Source organism: Schistocerca nitens, chromosome 1, assembly GCF_023898315.1.
Source record: "Schistocerca nitens isolate TAMUIC-IGC-003100 chromosome 1, iqSchNite1.1, whole genome shotgun sequence".
Lineage (NCBI taxonomy): Eukaryota > Metazoa > Arthropoda > Insecta > Orthoptera > Acrididae > Schistocerca > Schistocerca nitens.
The window spans coordinates 158,169,213-158,185,227 of record NC_064614.1 but is presented as its reverse complement, the minus strand read 5'-3'; the positions used below and the strand labels follow the sequence as shown (position 1 = coordinate 158,185,227).

Sequence of the window (16,015 nt, the reverse complement as noted above, 5' to 3'; positions counted from 1 at the left end):
ATTCTTATTCGATCGCTGGCGTTCCTTCAGGCGGCACGCAATACGCATTGCGTCACCTGCAGCAGGACTCCAGAATGTTCTTCCGGTTTCTCTCCTTTGTGTGCGGAACGTGCTGCTCGCAGATGGTAATATGGCAGCCGCGGAGCGAGACGTAGGAGGAAGGAGTCTTCGATAGAAGGTTTCACAAATTGGCTCTCGCGTTTATGCGTACCAAACTGAAATTATTGTCAAAGGCACAGTAACACACACATTTTCTCGCGAACTGACCCGCACACGCAAACCGTCATTCTTCGGGGCGGAATATGTGTACCCAACTATCTGTGTGCAGTGTTATTCACGTGAAAGTCGGCGAACATTTTCGAAGTATTTGCGAAATTTAACTGAGACGTAACTTAGGCACTAGTGTGATGTTAACCTAGGGAGTTGTGGGAAACCGCGCAAAAACCACATCCCGACTTGATAATAAATTAATAAAATAATACATAGATTATTTTTCTTGTGGACGACCTATATAACCGGGTGATCAAAAAGTCAGTATAAATTTGAAAATTTAATAAACCACGGAATAATGTAGATAGAGAGGCAAAAATTCACACACATGCTTGGAATGACTTTTTTTTTTTTTTTTTAAGGACCACCCCGTATTGCTAGACGCGTGAAAGATCTCTTGTGCGCGTCGTTTGGTGATGATCGTGTGCTCAGCAGCCACTTTCGTCATGCTTGGCTTCCCAGGTCCCCAGACCTCAGTTCGTGCGATTATTGGCTTTGGGGTATCGTGATCGACCGACATCTCTAGGGATGCTGAAGGACAACATCCGACGCCAATGCCTCACCATAACTCCGGACATGCTTTACAGTGCTGTTCACAACATTATTCCTCGACTACAGACAGCTATTGTTGATTGTTGAGGAATGATGGCGGACATATTTAGCATTTCCTGTAAAGATCATCATCTTTGCTTTGTCTTACTTTGTTATGCTAATTATTGCCATTCTGATCAGATGAAGCGCCATCTGTCGGACACTTTTTGAACTTTCGTATGGTTTTCGTTCTAATAAAACCCCATGCCATTCCAAGCATGTGTCGATTTGTACCGCTCTATCTACGTTATTCCGTGATTTATTCAGTTTTCAAATTTATACTGACTTTTTGATCACCCGGTATAATATGAGCCAAAGATCAAAATGTATAGTAAGGTCATCCGCAACAAAAATGATATATGTAGCCTATATGTAATATTTTTTTTTTAGCTAATAGTATGAGGCTGTGTGAGAAGCTTTGTACATCAGTTTCATAAATTTTGACAACAACGTCCACGGAGAGCAGCAACCTGATTCTATATTTAAAAATGAACAGTCGAGATCGCAATAATATTTCTTTATTAATCGGTTTCGGCTTATCTACAAGCCATCTTCCAACGATCGTGATATCACGAAAAATCGTAGGAGCCCCAATTATCAGCCATAGGGGGCCAAAACAATTCTGAATATGGCTTGTAGATAAGCCGGAACCGGTTAATAGAGAAATATTATTGCGATCTCGACTGTTCATTTCTGAATTAGAAAAAGCTTTGGACATCAGTTCTTTTGCGTACTCACACAGATCAGAGTGAGTAAATATTGTAAAATTGGAATTTTTACCTATTATTCTTCCGGTAATTTTTTGCAAGGTCTGTCATGTCGCACACGCCTTTCAGTAGTTACTCCCGTGTTAGCCATGTTCAGGCGAATCGCACACTACTGTTGCTCAGCCTTCTTGGTTCAGAACTGACATTGATTACAGTAACTGATGATGAATTAATTCGTTAACATACGTTTATTTCATACCGTCTGTTTTACAGGTAGATCAGGCGCTGCAGTCTGGAGCCGCGCGACTGCTACGGTCTTAGGTTCGAATCCTTCCTCGGGCATGGATGTGTGTGATGTCCTTAGGTTAGTTAGGTTTAAGTAGTTCTAAGTTCTAGGGGACTGATGGCCTAAGATGTTAAGTCCCATAGTGCTCAGAGCCATTTGAACCAATTGAACAGGTAGATTGCCGGCCGCGGTGGCCGTGCGGTTCTGGCGCTGCAGTCCGCAACCGCGGGACTGCTACGGTCGCAGGTTCGAATCCTGCCTCGGGCATGGGTGTGTGTGATGTCCTTAGGTTAGTTAGGTTTAAGTAGTTCTAAGTTCTAGGGGACTTATGACCTAAGATGTTGAGTCCCATAGTGCTCAGAGCCATTTGAACCATTTGAACAGGTAGATTACACAAAATAAAAAAATCAATGGGCTTGAACCACTTACATCAATTACGTTATAACAGGACGAGAGACCGTCTCAAAAAAGGTAATAAAAAGTAATCGTAAAACTTAACTTCTTCCCTTTTGGTCATGGGTGTCCGACACTTTCATTGATAATACCATTTCTCACATAGAATCGCATTTGTTTCCCTAATAAATATGTACTACTTACATATTTTTAGAATGACCCTCTTTCCTTTTACAAAATTTTTATCACCTACTAAGTAATATCACAGATGGCGGGCGCACAGATCCTCGTCGTTAATCCTCCGTGTGGATTAGACCCCGGCAGGCGCAACTCCCCGTCCTAGAAGAGGCGCTTTAACACGCACGGCTATACGGGCGGGTCTGTAAGGGCCTCTTCTGATTGTGGCAGTGCTTTTCGCACTTCGCTCTCGTTAGTTCTGCAACGTCAAATGTGGGTAAGTGCAAGACAATATCCATAAGAAAGAGAGCGAAATGAGTAGTGTCCGATTATAATATAAAGTGGTAAACTTAAGTAGGCCCTCAGATCTGGACGTGGCTTATCGTCAGGCGTTTCCACCTGTAGCCAAAGTTTCTACTGTTTCTACTGTTACCTCGAAAAAATCAGGCAGTGATCATGAAACTTGACGACGATCGTGTTCGTCCTTCGCTACGCATTCACCCTTCAATGCGACACATTTTTGAACGATGTACGACGTGGTGGACACAGCGGTTGTAGAAGTCTAAATTTCGGCAGTCGAGGAAACGTTTCACCACGAAAACAGCTCCGTCGTCATTCATGCATGGCACAGAATGGTTTCTTTATCCGATAACAGTCTCACTGGGTACCATATCAGAACAACAGGGGGAAGAGCAAAATTTAGTAACTCAAAAAAGCAGGAGCGGTAACCGTATCATGTGAAGAATGAGCTGGGACATTACAGTGGAGCAAACACACCTCCTTGGACAGCAAATGGGTCAAATGGCTCTGTGCACTATGGGACTTAACTTCTGAGGTCATCAGTTCCCTAGAACGTAGAACTACTTAAACCTAACTAACCTAAGGACATCACACACATCCATGCCCGACACAGGATTCGAACCTGCGACCGTAGCGGTCGCGCGGTTCCAGACTGAAGCGCCTAGAACCGCTCGGCCACACCGGCCGGCCCTTGGACAGCTTCCCGCATCATTTCGTATTCACAGCATTCCATAATGCCGTCAGAAGTATCTTCGTGTGACAGTTTTTACCTTACGAACATTATCTGTTAGCACCACACTGTGGCAATCTGAAAAAACACTCGGCATCACCTTGCCCGATGATCGTTGGGTCTCAGACTTTTTCGACAGTGCTGAGTATAAAAACACACATTTTCCGCTGGTTGCTTTGTTCTTTTTTCTCGGAGTCACACTTGTAAACCCACCAATCGCCCATGTTGATTCGGCAGCCAACAAGTCACCTGCATTGACAACATTTCATCTGCTGGGTCGAATCGGCGGGCTGTTTGAATGGGTGTGCGCATTCGCGGAACCCAGCTGTCGGCGACCTTTGTCAGATATTGAAAACTTTCTGGATAATATTCGCTTTTTCGAATATCGCGTCGATTGTGATACGCCGGTCTTAGAGTCGTTGGGCTTCCACTTATCTTGCGACTCGCCGTTCTTTACAGAGCGATGGTCTGATTCTTCGTACGTTGTCGTTCAGACAAGTTTGAGCATACTGAAAGCAAGAACACGAATTCTCAGCAGAGGTAGCACTTGTTAAATAAGTTTTTGAGAGTAGCCGACCAACTACTAGGTCATATGATGATGAACTGTTGTACACTTCCTCCACCAACTCGCCATGGATAGCTATTGCGTTCGTTCCATTCAAAATGGTTCAAATGGCTCTGAGCACTATGGGACTCAACTGCTGAGGTCATTAGTCCCCTAGAACTTAGAACGAGTTATACCTAACTAATCTAAGGACATCACAAACATCCATGCCCGAGGCAGGATTCGAACCTGCGACCGCAGCGGTCTTGCGGTTCCAGACTGCAGCGCCTTTAACCGCACGGCCACTTCGGCCGGCTTCGTTCCATTCAAGCGCAGAAAATTAATCACCCCAAAATACCTTACTTCCTCAGTAGGCTGCACCACTTGGTTTCGTATCATCTAGCGCCATGTTACGGGACTGTGGCATGAGGAATGTACGAGGGTTGTTCGGAAAGTACGGTCCAGTAAGTCGCGAAGTAGAAACCACAGTGAAAATCCGTGAAGCTTTGCACTGATATATTGTGCAGTGTCTGTAGTATGACTGTAGATCTCGTAACGTCGTTCTTGTCTGTTACGTTCACAAAGTGAAAACATAAAGATGCCTAGAACAATAATGTCTACCACCAAGCATGGCTGCCCGCTGCGAGGTGTCGCCTAATTTCATGCAACCCCACACAACGTACCCGTCAAGCATTTCCTTCTTTCTGTCAGAGTTCTCGGCCGCACACTGCAGGGGTAATGAGGATGCCCCTGCAACATTTTGATCAACCACCAAACAGTCCAGACTTGGCTGCTCCTCACATGAACCACTGGCTGTGAAGACTTTTATACTTATATGGATATGGTGTCTGTTCTTTCGGACATAGTTCTGGCAATACTAGCCATGACCTCCTTCGGTGCGGATGCACACATATTACCCGAACTCTTAAGGGACTTACTAAGAATGTCTTCCACGAATAATGAGTGTGTTGGCGTGGGACACTACGAATGTAGTGTGTGGACATACAAGGTGAGAATGTGGGTCTCGCGGGAGGCGTGCGCGAGATAGTCCCTTCAGGCGCACTCTCCTCTGTGCCCTCGGTGGCTCAGATGGGTAGAGCGTCTGCCATGTAAGCAGGAGATCCCGGGTTCGAGTCCCGGTCGGGGCACACATTTTCACCTCTCCCAGTTGATGTGTGTCAACGCCCGTGAGCAGCTGAAGGTATTAATATATAATTCTAATTTCGTGAAGACTTTTGGCACAGACAACGAAATGCAGACCAGTGCAGAGAAATGGCGGAAAGCGCAGACGGTTGCCTTCTGTGACAACGGTATTGGGAAGAAAGTATAGCGCTACGACAGATGTCTAAGTCGGAGCGGCGACTGTTCAGAGAAGTAACTGGATGGTGCAGCAAACTGTTGCGAATAAAAAGTTTTTGATTTGCACTGTGGTTTCCATTTTGCGGCCGGTGGGACCGTATTTTTCGAATAGCCCTCGTATAGTAGGACAGTGGAAATACGCCTACTATGTACGGTCGCAAAATCGAAACCACAGTGAAAATCAATAATGTTTTATTCGCAACAGTTCGCTGCACAGTCCAGCTACTTCTCTAAGCAGTTGCCGCCCTCACTTAGCTATTTGTCGTAGCGCTGACAACCGCTCGTAACTTCGACGCTTTGGGGCTGAATTACTTTCCTGTAATGGCCCTCTAACACTCCCTTGGGGTACTCCAGAACTTATTTTTCCATGTTACGGTTTCGCCGCGTTCTGAACGACGTTTTGAGTTTGTGTGTGTGTGTGTGAGAGAGAGAGAGAGAGAGAGAGAGAGAGAGAGAGAGAGAGAGAGAGAGATAGAGAGAGAGAGAGAGACTAACACGACCATAGGTTTTATGCAGCTTTAGATTCATTTTCCTTATCTGCCATTATCTTTGCAGTTTCTGTCACTATTTCGACGTAAATTTATGCAATTTTTTTTCTTGAATGCTTCGTCTTTGTTATAATGACGATAGTCCTTTGCACCAAAGATATTACTTTGCTGGTGCAAATTTTTCTCCCAGAGCTTGTTTTACGAAGTGTTCCTGTTCATACTCTCTTTTTTTACCTGGACGTGCTAGGGAGTAGCACGTAATTTTAGCTGCTCGCATAATTGCACGTATTATAACCATTGCACAACGTCGCTATGTTACCAACAAATGAGGTGAATTTGAGAGTCGTCATTTACTTACAACACATCATATACGTGTCACCCATTGTCGTCAACCAAATTTCTGTTTAAGCGCTTCGTAATAGGCAATTTAAAATGGGGCGTGAATTATCACTGATTACGTACGCTGCTGAGAAGGAAGTATTGTAGTTAGTCTCGCACGCCAGCGTAAGAAAGAGCGAACCTGCGTTCCTATCTGTTTAAAGTCAGACTACTAAAATAAGTTAAAAAATCAATTAAACTAAAGACTTTTCAGGACGCCATTTCTTCTGTTCAACATAACTGCTGCATCTCACAGCCTGCCTTAAGACTCATATTTTGGCCTGTACTTGTTATTTCCTTCTACCACAGGTACATGCTGCCATTTCCTGAGTGTTTCCGGTACTTCTAGAGCGACATTGTTTCGAGAATTACAGCTAGATACAGAAGTAAGTTCCGTTCTGAAAATTATTCGTTTGTTTTCTGGTATTGCGACGTGACGTAAATCACATTTTGATGCAATAAATTAGTTCCAGGTGCACGTGAATTTGGAAATACTGTTTGCGTGAAACACACATCATTAGGCTTTTGTGTACCTTTGTGGTCGCATGCACGATATTGAATAAAGTGAATTGAAAGCAAATATTTCAGTTGATTTGTACCATAAGAATACTTCAATGACCAGTTGTGTTCATTATTTTTGTGTATGTACTTGCAAGAAATTAAAGTTTCCATTAATTCATATGAACATTTGACTCAACACAGTTTGGACCGATTGCATTTCACGTCGATAGCGACATGGATATTCGAATGAACGGCTGCTACTCTGAAGATTTTATTTTATTAGCGATGGATCCCCGAGGTTTTATGCTCCACGAAATGCAAAAGAATATTTCAAAGCTCGTGAATCACGCATGGAAAAGGAGTATGGCTCTTTCAAAATTGCCCGTAAGCAACAAAATGATAAACTAGAATCAAATCCAGAATAGCAGACATACTCTGCAAGCAGGGAAAAGACTTGAGAAGAAAGAGAGGGTAGCCTTCAGCCAGTATAAAGGCAGAACTATTATGGAAGAAGCATTGGAGTCCAACAAAACGAATCCCTGATAAACCTACCCGATTTTATGCAGTACGTCATTCGCCTATGGTTACAGAGACAACGCAAAGATGCACTTGACAAATGTAAAGGACAGTCAATATTCGTGTGTAGAAAGTGCAACATTGATGTGACTTTTAAAAAAGTGACGAAAAAGGCTACAGTGGGCTACATACAGGTTGGTCAGTAATTGTCTGAAAAGCCTGTAATGGTGTTCCAGGGGAGGTTGTGCTGAGAAATAATTGCTAAGGAAAGAAAAGATACGTTGCGCGGTTTCAGAGTTATTTAGCGTTGAAGTTAGCCTATCAAGTCGTCGCACGCACAAATTCAAGCAGCCAGCCAAAGATAGTGTCGTCAAACGTTTTCTTCGTTTGGTTTCCTCAAGCCGAACAAATAAAGCTGTTGCTCACTGAGCTTACGTTTATTACTTCCTAAAAAAGGCACATTTTAACTACTAAGTAGCATTTGAACAAGAGGTAACAGCTGTCCGTGCATTACCTCATTTTAACGCGTGCAGGTGCTTATATTTGCGCACGCAACGACCTGATTGGTTAACTTCAGTGCTGCTCAACGTATCGAAATTTATTCTTAACAGTTATTTTCAGCACAACCTCCCCTGGAACTCTTACAAGCCTTTCAGACGGTTTCTGATTACCCTGTATAATGAACGTGCTGATAACCATAAGACCATAATGCACACTGTCATCCATTTCATCGGTTTTTAGATTATAGCATGGATGCATTCTTATGATGAACCAGCAGTATCTGCATCTGTATCCCCACACCGTATAGATGAATGACGAAAAGCTGTCTCACCGATTTCTTCGATTTCTTGGCTATCCATTTCAATTTCTTGCATATCCATTTCTGTAAGGGTCCAAAGCACAAAGCATAGTTTTATTGCTCTGTGCTGCTCAGTTATTGTCTAGAGTTGACAACATAATTTAGTGTCTACGTCTTGTACATAGTAGTAATACTTCATAATCGGAGGTGTATCGGCAGTTTTATCTGAACCTCAAGCCACTGAATTTGTTCCGTGAAAGTGATGATAATGAGGACCATGAAGTTTTGAAATAGCCCGCATCTCGTGGTCGTGCGGTAGCGTTCTCGCATCCCACGCCCGGGTTCCCGGGTTCGATTCCCGGCGGGGTCAGGGATTTTCTCTGCCTCGTGATGGCTGGGTGTTGTGTGCTGTCCTTAGGTTAGTTAGGTTTAAGTAGTTCTAAGTTCTAGGGGACTTATGACCACAGCAGTTGAGTCCCATAGTGCTCAGAGCCATTTGAACCATAGTTTTGAAATAGGTCAGAATTGAGTGTGTGGTGCATTTAGTATCTGCTCTTTATTAGCAATTTTTAAGAACATTTCTTGTGCGGAATATTCCCATTCCAATTTCACATTATTTATAAGCTTTACAGCTGTCAAAAGGCACTATTGTTAATAGTCCAAATATAGAAAATTTTGTGAATTGCGGTTAACAATGATTAAGATCTTAAATATTAATCAATATTTCATAACAAAGTGGGTACATTATCTTTTGATAGGAAATACGGGATGGCGAGGCTTTTTTAAAAGCGAGTTTACACCAGTTTTGTTATAAATTTGATTTTCACAAACATCTATTTATCTCAAAATTTTGTTTATGGTCTTAGAGACCATGCTCGGTGCCTAAATTAGTAAAATATGTTACAACGTAGTTTTAATTTTTAAGTATGTAAATCCTGTCAATGTGTCATAAAAATGTTAAATAAACAATCCTTTGATAAATTGTTATGAGTGTTCAATTTCTCGAATGTCTGTCGTTTCAGATATGCGACATACCCAGTTATGCCTGTCACATATAACCTATGTTAAATGTGACCCTATCTACTCTGTAACACTTCATTAATGGTTAAAAAATAAGAGTTTTATTTTTTTAAGTGAAGACATACTGAGGTATTAAGGGATTAATAGAAGAAAAAATGCCTCGGAAGAATGCATGAGGAAGACAAACTATCAAGCAGATAAAACAAGATCTCAAATTGACAACATAGTCCGAACTGAAGAAATTTTCTGAAGATAGGGAAAAACTAAGAACTGCCTTCGACTAGTCCATGGACTGAGAACAAAAGGGAGAGGCTACTTAATACCACCCCCAAGGAAATTGGGGACAGTAGTCCTGCCGCCGTGTGCCATCCTCAATGATTTGGAAGTGTATTCAACTCGGCTTTGGCCGTGCACGAGTCGTAATGAGACCCCCGGCTGGGAACTGAACTGGACTTGCCTGAGACTTTACGCATCACACCATGATGAGACGGCCCGCGACTGGACTGTGCTGGACTCTCCACAGACCCCTCGCCTCACGCCATTATGAGATGGGGCGCCGCATTGCGGCATTAGCCGAGATGGCTTCCAGGTCGAGGCTCGGAGCGGCCAGACTCTTTGAAAGCCCCGCCCATATCCCGGATTGGCTGCCCGCTGCCGGCCCACTGCAAACAGCTCCGCGCGGGGAATCCCCGTCTCCATTGTCTTCTCTCGCCACCGCGGAGATTCCGGCACCGTTGACGCAGGCTGCGATTCTCACACCGCTCAGCTTGTGCGCTGCTCTTCGTGGACACGTGCCGGCTTAACCCCACCAAGCGCTCTTGTCGCTGCCTTGCATCCACTCGCAATCCTTCGCACACTCGCGCGCTTATTTGCTCTCTGCTTCCGGGACGTCGTAATACTCCCTACCTATGGTGCTTTGCCGAGTGGTTTGGATCTACATCTACAACTGTACTCTGCAAACCAAAGTCAAGTGCATGACAGGGGGTACTTTCCACATATTAAGATTTCTTACCTTTCCATTCGTGTATGGAGCGGGGGAAAATGAATAAATTACTCCGCGCATAGAAGCATTCAAGCCGAGTAACTTGGTCTTCGTAGTCTTTACGAGGGCAATACCAGAAGACTGTACTATATTAAGTGGTTCCTTATTTAATAAAGTTCCTTGAAACTTTTTAACTGATCTTTCGTGGGGTAGTTGATGTCTGTCTCCAAACGTTTGACATTTTTGGTATTTCAGAATGTCAGTGGCGCTCTCCGGCGGATCACATCTTGATAATTTATGCTGCCCTTGCTTGTACTCGTCCAGTATCGCTCCCATTAGTTCTGTTTGATATAAGTTCAACACATTTAAGCAATATTTTAGGATGGGTCAAGAATGCTTTGTAAGCAATTGTCTTTGTAGGGGCTATGTCCTAGCAGTGAACCGATCTCTGCAACCTATTTTACCCACAATTGACCTATGTCGTGGTTCCGTTTCGTCCTTACGACGCACTCAATCGACATTATCGTATTTCTGTGTGCCTTTCCAATAATTGTATCTTTTAGCTTAGCGAACTTCAATTGCGTATACCAGACTGTAACTATTAGTTGAGCTGCGATTGACAGATCTGCCAGGAACGCTAATGAACTTGGCTGTGAGGATCGAACATAGAAAGTCATTTTATAATGTAACGAACTTCTATTATTGTGTTCGTTGTATGAGTATCTAGTTCCAAAAATTGCTCATTAATTGCAAGTAAGTGGACTCTGCCATTCTGCTCTTAAACGGGGCATTCCACACTGAGCCCAAAGGAATCTACGCGATCCCGCCGCCGGTAGTTCTTGAAATAAAGCACGATACTAAATCATCGCTGGCCGGGGTGGCCGAGCGGTTCTAGGCGCTACAGTCTGGAACCGCGCGACCGCTACGGTCGCAGGTTCGAATCCTGCCGCGGGCATGGATGTGTGTGATGTCCTGAGGTTAGTTAGGTTTAAGTAGTTCTAAGTTCTAGGGGACTGATGCCCTCAGATGTTACGTCCCATAGTGCTCAGAGCCATTTGAACCATTTGAACTAAATCATCGTGATTTCCGACCGAATGATAGGATTACAAGGTTCGAATATAACCGGACGGCAGTAACCGCTGCCAGCTGGCAACGCAGTTGTTGGCGAGCAAAGATTTTTTTACTTGTTCTTCCATCGGCTTGATCTTCGACGAACTACCAAAAATTCATTAATCGATGACCACAGCTAATCAGATGACCCTTAATAACTAATGACTAATAACTAAAACTTATATCCGACACTATGCGTGAGTATGCCCGATCCTCACATCCTCGCTTCCATTTTCTAGTTCCTCCTTCCTGTCTTTCGTACTGCTATAGTTGCCACATTGTCCCATTTTCTTGCCACACTGCTACATTAATTTATAATCTTAATACCATATAAAATTTGAAGTTTTGAATATCGAACTCTTTGCTGCCCCAAAATTTGAAAGACTTACTTCTTCATACGAGACTTTCATGGTCTCTCGTGAACTGGCAGAACAGAGTAAGGACGATATACCAGAAGCTTGTTTAGGGTGGAGTGCAAGCTGAGACAAGACAGTTTGGAAGTTAAACGCTTATCGTCCTTTCTTTCCAAGTGTTTAGCATGTAAGGCTGTTAAAAGTCTACACTAAGTCGTTACAGGTTTACTGCCTGTATCACAGCCATTTGAAATGCATTGATCATTCGCTGTTTGATTTCCTTTACCTTGCTCAACTTATTTCGTAATTTTTTTTCTCGACCTCTGCAAAACATTTTGTTTGTTAGTCCGTACATAGTGCATATCTATTTTCTGAAAATATTTACATAAGTTTTTTTTCTTTCTTTTCCAGGTAAGGAAACTGCCGCTGTACCTCTTAAGGAACGGTGTTACACATTTGCCAACTACCGTCTCTGTAAGTTTAGACATTACTGCAAACTTCTTGCGACTATATGGAACGCTGTTATTTTTTTTTATTCTCACTGAAAAGTCTGATCATTAGCGCCATTTTAACTAATTAATCTATTTATTATGTTGGCAACTAAATCGTTTTGCATTCGATCTCCGCTAGCCTTCAACATTTTCTCTTCATTCCTAGCACGTTTATGGAGAGCCTTTTAAGCTTTCCGAGTCGGCATCTTTTTCTTACACACACACACACACACACACACACTCTGTTCTGCGTGGTGGAAAGAGATCAACAGAAATTTGCGAAATCAGTCGTGACTGTTACACACGCGCATGCATGCGCAGTTATTACAGCGAGTCAGGTAGTGTATTTTTTAGTCGCCAGAATACCTTTTTTTTTTACATATGATCCCCTGTTTTATCCTTTTTCTTCTTATCATTGTGGCTATAAAGGAGACAGTCCGCGCTGGACAAATAAGTGAAATTTACAATTCATGAAAACATGTTGCAGCTGGAAAAGTATAAAAACATAGAAAACTGAGTCTTACACCCATTGGAAGATGCAGAACGAAATTTTAAACGTGTTAGAAAGAAAAAAAAAAGCTAAGTAAGACGCCACAGCTCAGTCTAAATGGGTGTCAAGTTAGACACGTGGTTGCACTACCACATTTCAGGAAAGTTGAGACTGGTAATGTAATTTACCTATTCTCATGATTACCGAGGTGTATATTCTCTGAAACTAACTTAAAATTCGCCAACTACAGTGCATCAGTTTCTATTCTATGGCAGCGACAGCATATATTGTAAAATTTCCAGATTTTGACGAAAGTACGAAGTTCAAAAGGCAAAAGTACAACAGAGACTGCCCTAAACGTTTTAAAATGAGTAGACAGACACGATTTGAGGAGACTGCTACACGTGAACCAATCTACCACCTTACTGTGTCTCTACGTGTGTCGTTTTAAAATAATTTCCTGCATCTGATGTTAACAAATCTGATGTCAGGTTGAGTAATGGTAAGAAACGTCAGCATAAAAATACTACAGTAACCTATTTTTATCGCAACAGTCTCTGTATGTACCTAATATGACATTGCTCCAATTACGCCGCTACCCATAAGGTGGTGTGGAAATCTGCCGTCCGCCCTGTTTGCCTTAGTGCGCATGCTTGATGTAGCTCAGGTCTACTTATCCCCAGTTAGTGTACACTTATATCTTTCTACCGCTCGCAGTATTGGAGGGGCTGTTAAAATCCTTCCCATCCACTTTGTGGGCAGAGGGTTAACTCGAGATGCAAGAAACAACTTAGGGAGAGACACGTAAACCTTGTAAGAGCCGAAGCACCAAACAATGGATCCACAGTATTCTAAAAGCATGATCTATGTAAAATAATTTTGTGAAGGGAGGCGGATTTCGAATTAACCCAGCCACTGCTATTTCCATCGTTATAGTTAAGATACAGCGATACAGCACGCAACAGAGCGAGTACCATTATACATGCGCAAGAGTTGGTAGAAGAGTTCAAATATTAGACGGAAGTAGATAAGAGTCCAAATAGTGTTAACATTCTCAAGTGGTTCATCACCCGTAAATTCAATATATACTTCGATGCTGACGAAAGCATCACGATAATGTTTTAAGGTAGCCCGTTTGGTTTCTAATGTGATTTATGACTTACAAAGACTTCATTACCGTCACCAATCAAATCATAACTTTCCTTGAAACATTTAATTTTATTCGCCTAGACCACAATCTATAAGGGGCATTGGGGCATTCAAATGAAAAAAGAAAGTAAACCGCTTATTATTTCAAAAGCAGGCGCCGTAATAGTTAATACATTTATCCCACCGTGAGACAATGCCTTAATGGAAAAATGTTTGCAGTTGCGTTGGCAACTTGCGGACGGGCATTTGTTGGCAGGTTGTTCAGATTAGGCTCTAGAAGTTTCGCTGGGAAGTCTTTACATATCTTCCACGCATTTCCGATCTCTTCCCACGCGCTTCTCATATTTTTGGAGCCCTGAAGAAAGACTGTGGTGGCCTTCGATTTGCTTCGGACAAAGACGTGCACGCCAGGGTACAATCGTTGTTCTGTGGGCAACCGTAAAAATATTTCCATGAAGGCACTGAGCGTCTTGTCTCACACTGGGATAAATTTATTAACAGTTATGGCGATTACCGAGAGGTTCTAGGCGCTACAGTCTGGAACCGCGCGACGTCAGTTAGGTTTAAGTAGTTCTAAGTTCTAGGGAACTGATGACCTCAGAAGTTAAGTCCCATAGTGCTCAGAGCCATTTGAACCATTTTATGGCGATTACTTTCGAAATAATAAACAGTTTACTTACTTTATCCACTTCTCTCGTTTTCATTAGACTTTGCTTTATATCAGTCTGAAATGCATCTGGAACTCTTTTTATGCTATTACTCATTTGTCTGGTTTTTTTTTTTTTTTTTTTTTTTTTTTTTTTTTTTTTGCAACTCGCCACGAATTCGTCTCCCGCGTCAACCTCTTCATGTGAAAGTAGCACTTGCACCCTACGTCCTCCATAGTTTGTTCAACGTAATCCAATCTCTGTGTTCCCCTGCAGTTTTTACCCTCCACAGCTCCTCAAAATACCATGAACATTATTCCTTAATTATTTAACACGTGTCCTGTCATCCTATTCTTGCTTGCTTGTCAATATTTTCCATGTGTTCCTCTCCTCACCGATACTGCAGAAAACCATTTTATTTCTTACCTTACAGGAACGTATATGATATCGTTATTCTGTTTACACTCGATCAATTGCAAGAAAGTCCTAACTAAACGATACGTAGTCTTGCTACACCAAGAAGAAATGCAGGTGATAAACGGGTATTAATTGTACAAATATATTATACTAGAACTGACATGTGATTACATTTTCACGCAATTTCGTTGCATAGATCGTGAGAAATCAGTACCCAGAACAAACACCTCTGGCCGTAATAACTGCATTGATACGTCTGGGCATTGAGTCAAACAGAGCTTGGATGGCGTGCACAGGTACAGCTGCCCATGCAGCTTCAACACGATACCACAGTTCATCAAGAGTAGTGACTGGCGTATTGTGAGGAGCCAGTTGCTCGGCCACCATTCACCACACGTTTTCAACTGGTGAGAGATCTGGAGAATGTGCTGGCCAGGGCAGCAGTCGAACATTTTCTGTACCCAGAAACGCCCGTACAGGACCTGCAACATGCGGTCGTGCATTATCCTGCTGAAATGTAGGGTTTCGCAGGGATCGAACGAGGGGTAGAGCCACGGGTCGTAACAGATCTGAAATGTAACGTCCACTGTTCAAAGTGTCGTCAATGCGAACAAGAGGTGACCGAGACGTGTAACCAGTGGCACCCCACACCATCACGCTGGGTGATACGCCAGTATGGCGATGACGAATACACGTTTCCAATGTGCGTTCACCGCGATGTCGCCAAACAAGGATGCGACCATCATGATGCTGTAAACAGAACCTGGATACATCATTCATGTACACAGGTTCGTCGTTGAGTACACCATCGCAGGCGCTCCTGACGGTGATGCAGCGTCAAGGATAACCGCAGCCATGGTCTCCGAACTGATACTCCATGCTGCTGCAAACGTCGTCGAACTGTTCGTGTAGATGGTTGTTGTCTTGCAAACGTCCCCATCTGTTGACTCAGGGATCGAGACGTGGCTGCACGATCCGTTACAGCCATGCGGATAAGATGCGTGTCATGTCAACTGCTAGTGATACGAAGCCGTTAGGATCCAGCACGGCGTTTCGTATTACCCTGCTGAAGCCACCGATTCCATATTCTGCTAACAGTCATTGGATCTCGCCCAACGCGAGCAGCAATGTCGCGATACGATAAACCGCAATCGCGATAGGCTACAATCCGACCTTTATCAAAGTCGGAAACGTGATGGTACGCATTTCTCCTCCTTACACGAGGCATCACAACAACGTTTCACCAGGCAACGCCGGTCAACTGTTGTTTGTGTATGAGAAATCGGTTGGAAGCTTTCCTCATGTCGGCACGTTGTA

The 16,015-nt window shown here is 43.1% G+C and overlaps 1 non-coding gene across 1 annotated transcript; it reads left to right on the top strand.

Moving 5' to 3' along the window:
- The first annotated feature begins 5,071 nt into the window (after positions 1-5,071).
- Positions 5,072-5,146, top strand: Trnat-ugu (transfer RNA threonine (anticodon UGU)). The gene has a single exon. It is a non-coding gene; the product is annotated as a tRNA-Thr (tRNA).
- The last annotated feature ends 10,869 nt before the right edge of the window (positions 5,147-16,015 follow it).